Source organism: Aulostomus chinensis, chromosome 17 (genome assembly GCF_037954235.1).
Source record: "Aulostomus chinensis isolate RoL2024-O1b breed Wild chromosome 17, RoL_Achi_v1.0, whole genome shotgun sequence".
Classification (NCBI taxonomy): Eukaryota; Metazoa; Chordata; class Actinopteri; order Syngnathiformes; family Aulostomidae; genus Aulostomus; species Aulostomus chinensis.
Genome location: NC_141336.1, coordinates 24,337,464 through 24,348,873, shown reverse-complemented (window position 1 = coordinate 24,348,873; position 11,410 = coordinate 24,337,464). Strand labels below are relative to the sequence as shown.

General features: G+C 46.6%; 1 protein-coding gene across 2 annotated transcripts in view; it reads left to right on the top strand.

Annotated features, from left to right (window-relative positions):
- Positions 1 to 725: 725 nt before the first annotated feature.
- LOC147246869 (leucine-rich repeat and fibronectin type-III domain-containing protein 2) overlaps positions 726 to 11,410 on the top strand; it is a 114,664-nt gene continuing 103,979 nt past the window's right edge. Inside the window, exon 1 of one of the 2 annotated variants that reach the window (XM_086182501.1) lies at positions 726 to 1,570. The gene's annotated coding sequence lies outside the window, so the exon portion shown is untranslated. The remainder of the gene's footprint in view (positions 1,571 to 11,410) is intronic. The other variant, XM_086182497.1, reaches the window with a different exon arrangement.

The following is an 11,410-nucleotide window of genomic DNA, read 5'->3' as shown; positions in this document are numbered from 1 at the left end:
CACTGAGACCCTCTAAATCCTGATGTTGAGACAGCAGAGGGCTCGGTGACTGATGACTGCCAGCGCCCTGCGGCGGACGATGGCGCCATCAGCCACGGTGAATCACAATGCGGAACATTATGTCGTGTTGTGTGGGTCAAAGGTCAAACTACCGCGCAGAGCAACATGGAGCTGCACACCTGCTCAGCCTATAGGTGCCAGCCGGGGAAGCGATGACAACCTAATCATAGTTAATCATGATCAAACAACACGATGATACGCCGCTTTGGTTGAAGAGACACGTTTATTCAGGCGTTTGGAGGCAGACTGGGTTCATCAGGCGGGGCTCCTGCCGTGTTCCTGTTCTAGACACTCTCACCTTTGGCTGAGTTAGTATTTATGAACTCTGGGTCAGTTCATTCCTGCTTCACCTCTCTCTCTCTCTCTCTCTCACACACACACACACACACACACACACACCCTCCCTGCTCAGGTCCTGGGTCTTATCCCTCACTGAAGTGAAGGGTGATTTTTGAAGGTCACCCGGGATGTCTGAAGGTTTCCCACCTACTGTAAGTCCCACGCACGGTGATGAAACCGCTGCAGAAGATGCGGGTCAGAACACCGGGCAGGAAACAACACGACAACTTCAAATATTCAGGAGAAAAAAGCCCGGCCGCAGCCTGATAGGCTACTTTGTCGCTGTGAAAGCTAAATGCCTCTAAGCGGACACTAATCCATGGTCGGTCCTTAATCTCCTGCAGACAGCACGGTGCTCTCTGCGGACCGTGCCAAAGCGGCTCCACAGCCCCACGCACGACCATCGCCGCAGTTTCTCTCCAGTTTGCGTAAACGCGCAGCGCCGCTGGCTGACCTGCGCCTCCTGCCTCTGCGCCTGCTGCCTCGCCTCGCCTCGCCGTGTCAGGTGCCATCAGGGGCTCCATTGCAGTTCCTTCCAGCGCCTCTCCAGCCTTGGACGCACAAGTAAACACTTGATTTAGTAGAAACTAAACTTCCTCTGGATGTACTACTCTCACCGTTTGATAAACTTTCTGGATTTTGGATTCTTTTTTTGAGCGACGACTCCAGAAGGACATACTGTGTTCTCACTGAGGAGGAGAAACTGCGCTGCACCGCGGGGAAAAAATAAGAGGAGAACGCTGCCGTGCGATGTAGCGCCACACGCCTGGAAATATATAGCCGAGCCCACACACACTCACACACACCAGCTGGTTATTTTTACTTGAAGGGGGGAAAACTACAAATACGCTGTGAAGCTCTTCGTCGCAGCTCGGCTTCTAGCAAGTGCGATTTCCAGAGCAGCTGCCGGGGGAGAATTTGGGTCCGGAGGAGGAGAGGCGATGCGCTGATGTGGAGGCAGCTGGGTTTTCACTTCGAGTCCTGGATTTGAGTACATGGATTGGAAGGGAGCGGCTGGAGCTCCGAATCAGAACAGCACACACACACACACACACACACACACACAGACACACACACACACACACACACAGACACACACACACACACACACACACGCACTCACACACAAGGAGCCTGTGGTGACACAATGGATACTTGTCCGTCTGTAAAGGTAAGAAAACACCCTTGAATTGTCCAAAGCTGCCGTGAATTGCTTTTCCTTCCATCTCAGCTGTTTTTGTTTGTTTGTCTTTACCTTTAACAAGATTACCTGCGTTTTCTAACTCACCGCAAAGGAAAATTTGTTTTTTGTGGCGTGTGTGTGTGTGTGTGTGTGTGTGTGTGTGTGTGTGTGTGTGTGTGTGGTGATAATGAGGGAGGAGTGTCAATGGGACAGGTATTCACGGAAAGTACCCTGAAATCCTGCTCAGTTCAGTTTTAAACGCTGGAAAACATTGAAGCAGTTTTGATTTTTGTAAATGTGAGGGAAGAAAAATCAAGAAAACTGCGAGCGTGCGTGTGGATGCGCTGCCCAACGCAGGCCAATCATGTCTGTGTCAAGCGTTTTGTGGGTCTGCGAATATCTGTGCGTGCGTGCGTGTGTGTGTGTGAGTGTTAGAGGAGGAGGAGGAGGAGGAGGAGGAGGAGGAAGAGGAGGAGGAGGGGGAGGTGATGATTAGCCCATTCTTTCCAAAATGTTCCCCTGTGATATCAGTGGGCTGAGACTCTTCCCACCGCGTCAGTATTTCACCAAACTTCACATTTTCAGGTGTGTGTGCAACAAAATATGTCTGTTTGTGTGCGTGCGCGCGTGTGTGTGTTAGTGCGCGTGTGTGTTCAGGATCGATGGCCGCCATGAGGCTCCATGTGCAGCAGTGTAACGCCACCGCCCGCTGTAATCACCCCCCTCTTGTGGATTAGTTGGTGGTAGCATCAGAAATCCCTGTCCGGAGGAAACGACCCCCCCACCCCCTGCCGCTCGCTCGCGCTCAGCACCGCGGACAGCGCTCAGCGGGGGGGGGGGGGGGGGGGGGGGTGACCACCGCAGCCTGGATCTCAGCAGCATTAGAATGTGTGTTTTATTCAGCGAAAAGCGCCAGACAGGAAAGGCTTTGTCCCCTGAATTCAAGTGTGAGGGTTTGTTGTGTTTTTTTCCTCTGCTGAGCTCTGAGCGTCACCGCGGGATTTCAACTGGTTTTTTCTAATTCATGAATTATTATGATGCAAAATGACTCAGTGGCACATGCAACTGTGGTTTATTTTAGCTTATGCCCCCCGTCCAAGTCCATAATTATGAAATACGGATTATGAAAGTGACAAAACTCGGAAACTCTTCATTCCTCTAGTGTGGGTCCTACCGCAGCCGCTGCAGGCCAACAGGAAGGGTGAAGGAATTATGCTGCGTTCTAGGCAACTCGGAACTTCCACATCTCCTACTTGGGAAAAGTAGACAAGAGCTGTTAGTGGGGAACAGATTCCACTTCCCGAAGAATCCACTTTTTGTGACGTCAAACAAAAATGGCGGCATCCGCAGAGCAATAAGTCCTCTTGTATTCAAATAAGACACATGATGACATAGTAAAACACTGAGCGATGTGATTCTGGATACGGGAGACAAAATCTTATGCTGCAACAGTTATTGAGGAAAAAAGTTTAAAGCACAAAAAATAAATGAGAAAAATAGAAGAAATATATAACATTCCCTTACTTTTATAAATCACGTACTGATGGAGCCGGACGGAACGCAGTGGAGTCCTATGAACAATCATCAAGAAGGCTGTATTTGTGGCTGTCTTACCACTTGCCACAACAAAATCAGTTTGTGTCGGCCATGTTTTTACTTTTACATGCACCTGGAGGCACCAAGTATGCTTAGAAGATGGAATTTTCAACTGGGAAGTTCCCAGTTTCAAGTTGTTTGGACTACAGCAGGAATGCGGAAATATGTCAGTGTCGTTTGAGTCTGGTCTCCTTGTCTTGGAGTCACTGGGTGTTTGGTCTAATGCCTGGGAAAAAGGCCTGTGGCTCATGCGAGCTGAAGCTGTTTGGTGCTCCAGCATGTAAAATGTCAGTATATGGCAAACCAGTGAATGACATGTTTCTTCAAAATGGCAGGTGCTAACACACCGCTAAACGTAACATTAAACATCATCACGCCATGTATGTACTTGCTTTTTCCCATAATATTAGCTTTTAATGTCTGGAGTTTTTTGATTTTATGCTTCCGAAAAAAGAGATGATCTAGTTCTCAATGTTGCGGATGGTCAGAAATAATTCAAAATTCAATGTAACATCCCATTTGCTTCTGGTGGAGGGAACCAACGGTGATGCTAACTTCCAAACTTCCAATGATGTGACTCCTAGAAAGTAACGCCACTTCAGGGTCAAATCCACAGTCTTCACCCGTCAAGTTCAGCCGACCATGTGAAAACAACTTGCCTCCAATAACCCCGGTGAAGTCACAGTGAGGTCATCTGGGCTGTTGCTGTGGGCTAACACACCACACATTTTTAGCAGCAAGCGTTTTATGCCCGGCGTACTGTGGACATTTACACTGCAGATGTTGCATTGCATTATGGGCCATATATGAGCTCATGACTCGCACCGTTTTTGACAGCCCTTTTAGAAATACACTGTCTCCTGTCAAAATGTTAACAAAAACTAGATGCAATGCTTTAAAGCCACGGTGAATTCAAGCTCTTGCCAAACATTCTCACAACGTTCATTAAGCTCATTGCCAGCAGGTAAATCTCTCCTCATCTCACATTCTATGGAGTTTCTGCATGTGTTTCTGCTCTGATGGGAGGAAGCATAGCAAGCGTGCCCGGCCGAGGTTGCTACCTCTGCTTAGCTGTCTGCTAAACTGTCGATAAATACTGTATCTTAATCTTGGGGCTCCTCTTGACTTTCCAGACCAAGAAAGATCAAAGTCTGACGGTGTGCCGAGCCATCTCGGGGGGTGACGGTGAAGCTGCAGCATGTGCTGATATTCTTTGTAATAACTGTCACTGCCAGAAGATGGAGACAGATGTCTCCCACGCTGTAGCTTTAAAATGCTTCCACAGACCAACATGGTGCACTTGTGCTGATCTTTAGACTCGCTGCACCATCAGAGTCATCTGATCTCGACAAGAACCTCTGCACATTTTAATGCAAATAGTTGGTTTTGCATCATTGGATAAACTGCAGGTCAGTCACTCAGCTGGTTGTTTCCTCTTCAGCTGGTGACCTGCTAAATGTGTGTCAGGGACATGCTAACTGTGATTTTCCTCTCGCTGGAGGGCGACAGCGGCAGGAACTGATTGTTCATTTGCATTCAGGTGGTGTTCACTGCCATTCAGGTCTTCAGTTTGGCGCCACTAACAGTCACAGCACAACTGTCAACAATGTTCATCTGATATGTTGATATCGCTGGCTGTTATTGTCTGTCAATGAGTGATACCAGAGTGACACTGGAGGGTTAATGCCTTCTGCCGAGACCGCTCGGTGAAATTGATAGGCCTGCTTTGACAGATGAGATAACCTGCAATCGCAGGCAAGTGCAATTTACGGGTACGGCAGATGGATGCTGAAGATGCACTCAGAAATAGGCCAGTTTTACCTTGGGGAGCAGCTCAACATGCACAGAAGGCTCCCGGAGAATGTTAGAAAGTTGTTGTTTTGCATGTGAAATTAAGAGAGAAAGAGAGAGAAGGAGAGAGGGTGAGGGGAGAGTGGAATTGAAGCACCTTTATTTCATCGAGCTCAACGCTGAAATGAGAGGGGACTGATTGCTGCTCACTTCTGATTCATGTGGATTACATTTGATGGATGGACACTGAAGCTAATAGAAATGAAAACACGTGGAAGATGATTTTGTATGAAGCCTGGCTTGTGTGTCTGCTTAACTCCTACTGTAATCTGCTGTGAGAGCTAAAGAGGAGCTTGGTTCCATTTAAAGAACAAACCCACCTCCACCAGAATGAGCTGAGCCTGCACACAAACCCGCAAATACATGAATAAACAGGAGGCAGGAGGAGTGGACGTGCCGCCGTCACGTGTTCGATCTGCTGGAAAATAATGGCTGTACAGTAAAACAGGTCTCAGCTGCAGGGCATTTTCATGTGCTTCTTAACCTGAAATTGTCACGCATCAGAGGGAGACATTTCAGTAAATGAGTTTAATCATGGCTCGCGTTGTCACTGGCTTGCTCCTCATTTGCATTGATGCCTTGTGCCTTACAGCCCAGCTGCTGTATTACAGCGTATGTGCAGATTAAAGCTGACATCAGCTGCCTGGAAGGAGCCCCAACATGTGAAGGATTGTTTAGTGGTTCAAAACCATTTTTTCCTGTTCAGAATACACCATCCCCCAATAATCTCCTGCCGCCAGCTCCCCACCAGTTTAGCATTACTTCACTTGAGCCTAAAAACTCCGAACCTTATAACCTTTGCCAAGGAGGTCACGTTTGTCTGTCACCAGGATTTACACAACAACAAGGACGTGGATTTTCTCCAAACTTGTTGGAGGTCTTTAAATGGGCCGAGGAAGAGTCCATTAGATTTTAGGGCAGATTAGTCACAGCGCCACCTGGTGGCAGAAAGAAATGACCCTCCAAGTTGCTCGACCCAGATAAATAAAGCTACTGTGACATTCATGAAACGACGCCACTGTGGCAAAACCGCCAACTAGGATGATGTTTGTCATCACAGAACTGGAAACTAACATGAGCAGAGCTTTTCCAAACTTCACCTGTTTGAATAGACCAGCTGAAGTCATAGCACCACCTAGCGGTGAAAGGAAGTAAGTCTGACAGACAAGTGGTAATTTCTTTACTAATTCTGTTCTTTTAAAAGTGTTTACGAGATTTGACACCAATTTCAGTCTGAAACTACATCGTACTTTTGTCTCGCTGTTGTAGATCTCACGTCTATTCCTCCGCACACTGCAGGAGTACAGTGGATGAAGTTATTCTGGAAATGCTGACTGCAGAAAGGATGAAAACATGAACTGATGCTAGGCAGAGTTGTCTCGATGTAGCGTAGCAGTCTTGATGTGTCTGGACTCTCAGGCTGTTCTCGTCCTTCAGCGTCAGATACCAACAAGTTACACGACTTTGCGTTTCTGCTTGAGACAAATTGGACTGGTTATTAACACCAACGCGTTCCTAAACCGAGCCATTCCATCAATGTATCATTAATCAGGGAAAGCGTTCAAACATTTATGGGCACAGTCTATGTTTAGAGGTTGCAAACAGGAATGGAGCGCTCGTCTCCTGCTGCAGTGACGTCAAAAGCTGAGCGTCTGATGAAGGCAGCAATAGGATTACACTGATGGTAGTTAAGAAGTCACCACATCTCTTCCAGAGGCCAAGGGGTGTCACGAGCATTGGTAAGACCAGGTGGAAGAGTCAGAGAGGGTTTGGACGCATCGCTCGCGTTTGACGTCAGAGTTTATTGTCTTCACGACGCTGGCTGGGTGCGCTCACCTACCTGTGCTGCATCCTCATGGCCATGCTGCTCCAGCTCAGCCTTGATGTGGCTCTGCCTGCCAGTGGCAGCAGGAAACGCATCAAAGCGAGCCACAGAGTCTTGAGGGCACAGCCATTGTTGCGGGCAGAGAGAACCTTGGGGAGTTTACACGGGCGACAGCTCCCTTCCTTTGTGAGCAGATGGGACTGCTGACTGACCAATATGACCGCAGGGACGCTGATACACAGCAGCAGCAACCAATGGGAAGCTTGAGAAGTTGGAAGGAAGGCGTTTTCTGGCTCACAATGAAGGATAGTATGTCAGGAGATTTATGGGTCAAACTTAATAACTCAAATAAGCATTTTAAATCACAAGAGCCTACAAACACAAATTCATCTCCTCTTCATGCCATCTGTTTGATTTACAAAGGCTTTTGGCTTCTCTGCTGCTTGAACTCTCTCTTGTTGTTGTTGTTGCACTTCTGAAGTCCAGTGGGCTCCAGATTTTGAAGGCGGCTTCATTCATCACAGTCAGCAGTTCCTGCCCACTCAGGCTTCAGTGTTTCAACAAACAATTTAACAAGACTCACTTTAGGCTTTTGCTGCTCCAAGAGTGTTCTGCTGTCATGTGACGCTTCACTAAACATGACTACTTTTTCCCAGCTATATGGTGAAGTTTCTATGAATTTTTGATACGTGGCAGTGCATTGTCCTGCTGTTTGCTAGTCACATGACCTTCTCAACTGAGACCACCTCCCTGTCAGCAAACATGTGGTGTGATGTCACCTCTTGTGTTATTTATGATTATGTACAGCCTGCATCGCCTCCTCTCAGGACACAGGTGACATGTCAGGACAGCAACATCTGCCAGCGTGTTAAATCAACCGTGATGTAGTTTTTCATGGAAGTGGCTGTCTTATATTTTTAGTTTCAGAATTCAGCCCCAACTCAAAGAACTCAAAGTACAGACTTCTTTTTTTAGCTCAGCTTCTATGATTCTGTATAATCTAGAACTTCTGAAGAATGATTTCATACCAGACTGAAAGGTAGTATTTCAATGTCAGGACTTGACCTTGTTCTCTACTGATCACCCCTGGATGAACCAGTTTCAGTTCCTGTACCTGTACCTGTACCAGTACCAGCACCAGTACCTGTACCAGTACCACATCTGAGTGACAAAGTAAGGATTTGGGGGAAAAAGAGAGGGAGAGACCACATGAGCTCATGCCTGGCCATCTTCAAACTGAGAAATTTGAACTTTGCATCTAAGATTTTATTTGTTATCATGAAGAAACTGTTGGTACCAGTGCTGAACTCCAGGTACTGGTACCAGTATTAGTTATTAACCCCAGCAGGTTGTTGAGAGAGTTTTCATCCTCTGCCGTAATTATCTGAACAGGATTTTACTGATGATAGTCGCGGGAGTCTTGTTCAGGACGGTGTCTCAGTCCGAGGATGCGTCCTGTCAATGTGCTGATGTTGACACACGTACACCTCTGGGACGTGGTACACGTACCCATATGTACACGGCCCGTGAAGCCCAAGGTAACACTCCAGCCTAGAGAAGTACATTTGACACGTTTCGTCCATTACATTCATATTCTGGGCGTCTGATCCTCACTGAAGGCGTTGCCACAATTCAAGTCTGTTTGACTGGTCGGAAGCAAAGTCAAATTGATTTGGTTTGTTTTCTGTTGCGTCTGGTTTGGTTTCAGAGTGCACACATTCAAGTGGATCAAATGAAAAACACATTTGTTGGGGGCTGCTTATGAAGGAGCTGGGACAGGAACGTTCTGTTCAGATGGGAGTCCAGACAGTCTCTCTGTGGTGGTTCACGTCCTTCAGGTCTGCTCTCACACAATCAGCTCGTAATCAAAGTGTTCTGATACGACACAACCACATTTCTACCAGAATGATAAATTCGGAGTTCTATTCCTTGAAAGGACAATCAGCTGTCATGATGTTAATGAGCTTAGTTCAGAAGTGTGGTGATCTGTATTTAACCTGTCTGCAATCCGGAGTCATGTGGGACTCCTGCCAGGAGGAAGAGGGTGAGGGTGGAGCTGATCCCTGGATGCAGTCCAGCTGGTGGTGGTGGTGGTGGGGGTGGGGGTTCATCGATAGGTTAGGAGTTTTGAATGAGTGAATGATGCAAACTTCAATATATATGTGCTTTAATTGCAGTTTGCATTTAATGTAGACAAATTAAATGCTCTTTCCCTGATACATCTGTATATTAGCAAACACACCGGCAGCTGCTGCGTTGTGCTTCACTTCCTGTAACTGAGTCAATGGAGCCACTCTCAGGCTGGCCTCCGCACCAAAACATCAAATTTGCAAAACAGTTTACACTCTCATGAGGTGATTTGTGACTTTTTGGAAGGCTGGACTGGCTGATTTGGTCAGTATCAGAGTACAATTACTGCTTTCACAAACGCCCAAACAAACCACACCAGGGTTCGACTAAAACCCACTAAATGCTGACCCTGTAATTTCCTTTTTTCATGAGATCTGCACAGTAGAACATTCAAGAACACTGAATCCATCGCTAAACCACATCAAGCTTTCGTCTGTGGCTTGAATACACAATCTCTGAGGAAGATTTGATGTTACACTCTTTATTAATCCTAAAAAAGGGACTGTAACCCTGTCTATGAGCAATGAACACACACACACACACACACACACGCACTAGGAGCATGGCAATAACACAGTACAGGCTTCCTTCCCATACTTGCTGATGTGCAGCAGGGCCCCAAGGTTGGGAACAAAAACTGTTTAGCTCCAGAGATCTAAAATGAAGAGCTCGTCATGCCGCTGTGGAGTGATAACATTCAGGCTCTGCTGGGGATGTCGCCGCTGTGAAGAAGCTGTAATTTAGAGAGGGGTTTGAAAAGCTTATCTTCCTAAGCCCCTGTGCAAAATAAAGAAATCGTGAGGGGGAAAAAAACAAAAAAAATAACAAGACAAATGCAATGAGTCACAGTTGTTGGCAAACGGAAGAAAAACCTCAGTTTGGATGATGATTGTGTGTTAAAATGAGAGCTGCGGTGCTTATTATTCATGGAATTTTCTGTTAAGACAGCGAGAGTCACCTGGAATGGCCCTGAAAGGTCAATTGGCACAACAGAGGCAACTGTCTCAGCTGTGCTGAGGTCGTCTCAGCAGGAAATGACAAAGGTGGACGTGAAATGAGATACTGGCTTGTCTTCCTGAGGCGAAGCTGTTGGACCTACAAAAGGCTGAAATCCTTGACTGTTTGAAGTGCAGTTTGCATGTGAGCCCTGTGCCTCAGCTGAATTTCAGCATTTCAGATCTACCTTGAACCCCACTTGAAGTATGTTCTTCAAGCACCCAGACTTTAGTACTTTTTCTTTTAGCAGGAGCACTGCAGTCGCACCACTGACAAGAGAAGTCACATGGGTGAAACTTTAAATGCTCATTATATTGAGTTTCAAAGTTGCTCTGTATATAAACTGCTGTCATTAGGCAGCAAATGTCCCAATTCTGCTTTAAAGTTGAAGATTTCCTCTCAGCAGTGTCTTTGATAAATTGATAACAGTTCTTCTAATCTCACTGTGCCCCTTTCAGGTTCTCCCTGATGAGCGCTCTGTTGACGTGTTCTTTGCAAAAAGCCGTTCTTGTCTCACAGCGGCGGGTTTTTACAGCTCTGAGTCAGCGCGAGCCTGCAGTATGCACACGCTGTTCCCTTGGTGCTGCTTTTTAATGTCAACTTTTCTTTTACCTGTTTATTGAGAGAAATTACAAGGTTTAAGGCTTCAAAAGGCTTTGCTTGACTCACTTTTGTTGTTGAAGCATGCACACACACACACACACACACACACACACACGTGCTTTCCTAGTCAATCGTGATTGGACGTTGAATTTCAGGCTGTTCCCATTGTTCACAACGGGGAAGGTAACCCACTGTAGTCAAATAGAAGTCATGTAATTGTGAATAAAGTGGAGCTCAACATCTGGGGATTTGCAGCTGTCGCTCTGGCAGCGAGTCAGGTGATTTTAGCGAGAAGTCGGGACAGTTTCAGATGTTTTCATGTAGTTATTTTAATACGATCTTTTCATCAAACCAAATGGTTTTAGTGCCGATAAACTTAACCACAGCACTGCACGAAAATCTTTCCTCACACTGAGAAGAAAAGAATGCTTTTAGCTCGAGGTTTTCACCGCAGGAGGTCGCACGAGTGTAACCTGTGTTGTGTGCTCCTTCACTGGCCTCCAACTCACCGCATCGCCAGCCAGGCGGGCTAGCAAAGAGGCGAAAGCCATCTGTGCTAGCAAACTGTTCCACAGACCTGAGTCATTAGGCGTAACTTTTTCTAAGATTTCATATGAAGGTTTCCTGAGGACATGATGCAGGGAACACAGACTGAAACACCAAAGTTAGGTGGATTTCTCTGGGCTGGCCCACTGATACCACACAAGCACTTTAGATTAAAAGTTTTACTGATGAAAAGGACAATCAGCTGGCATGGTGTAAATGAGCTTAGCTTGGAAGTGTGGTGATCAGTATTTAACCTGTCTGCAATCCGGAGTCATGTGGGA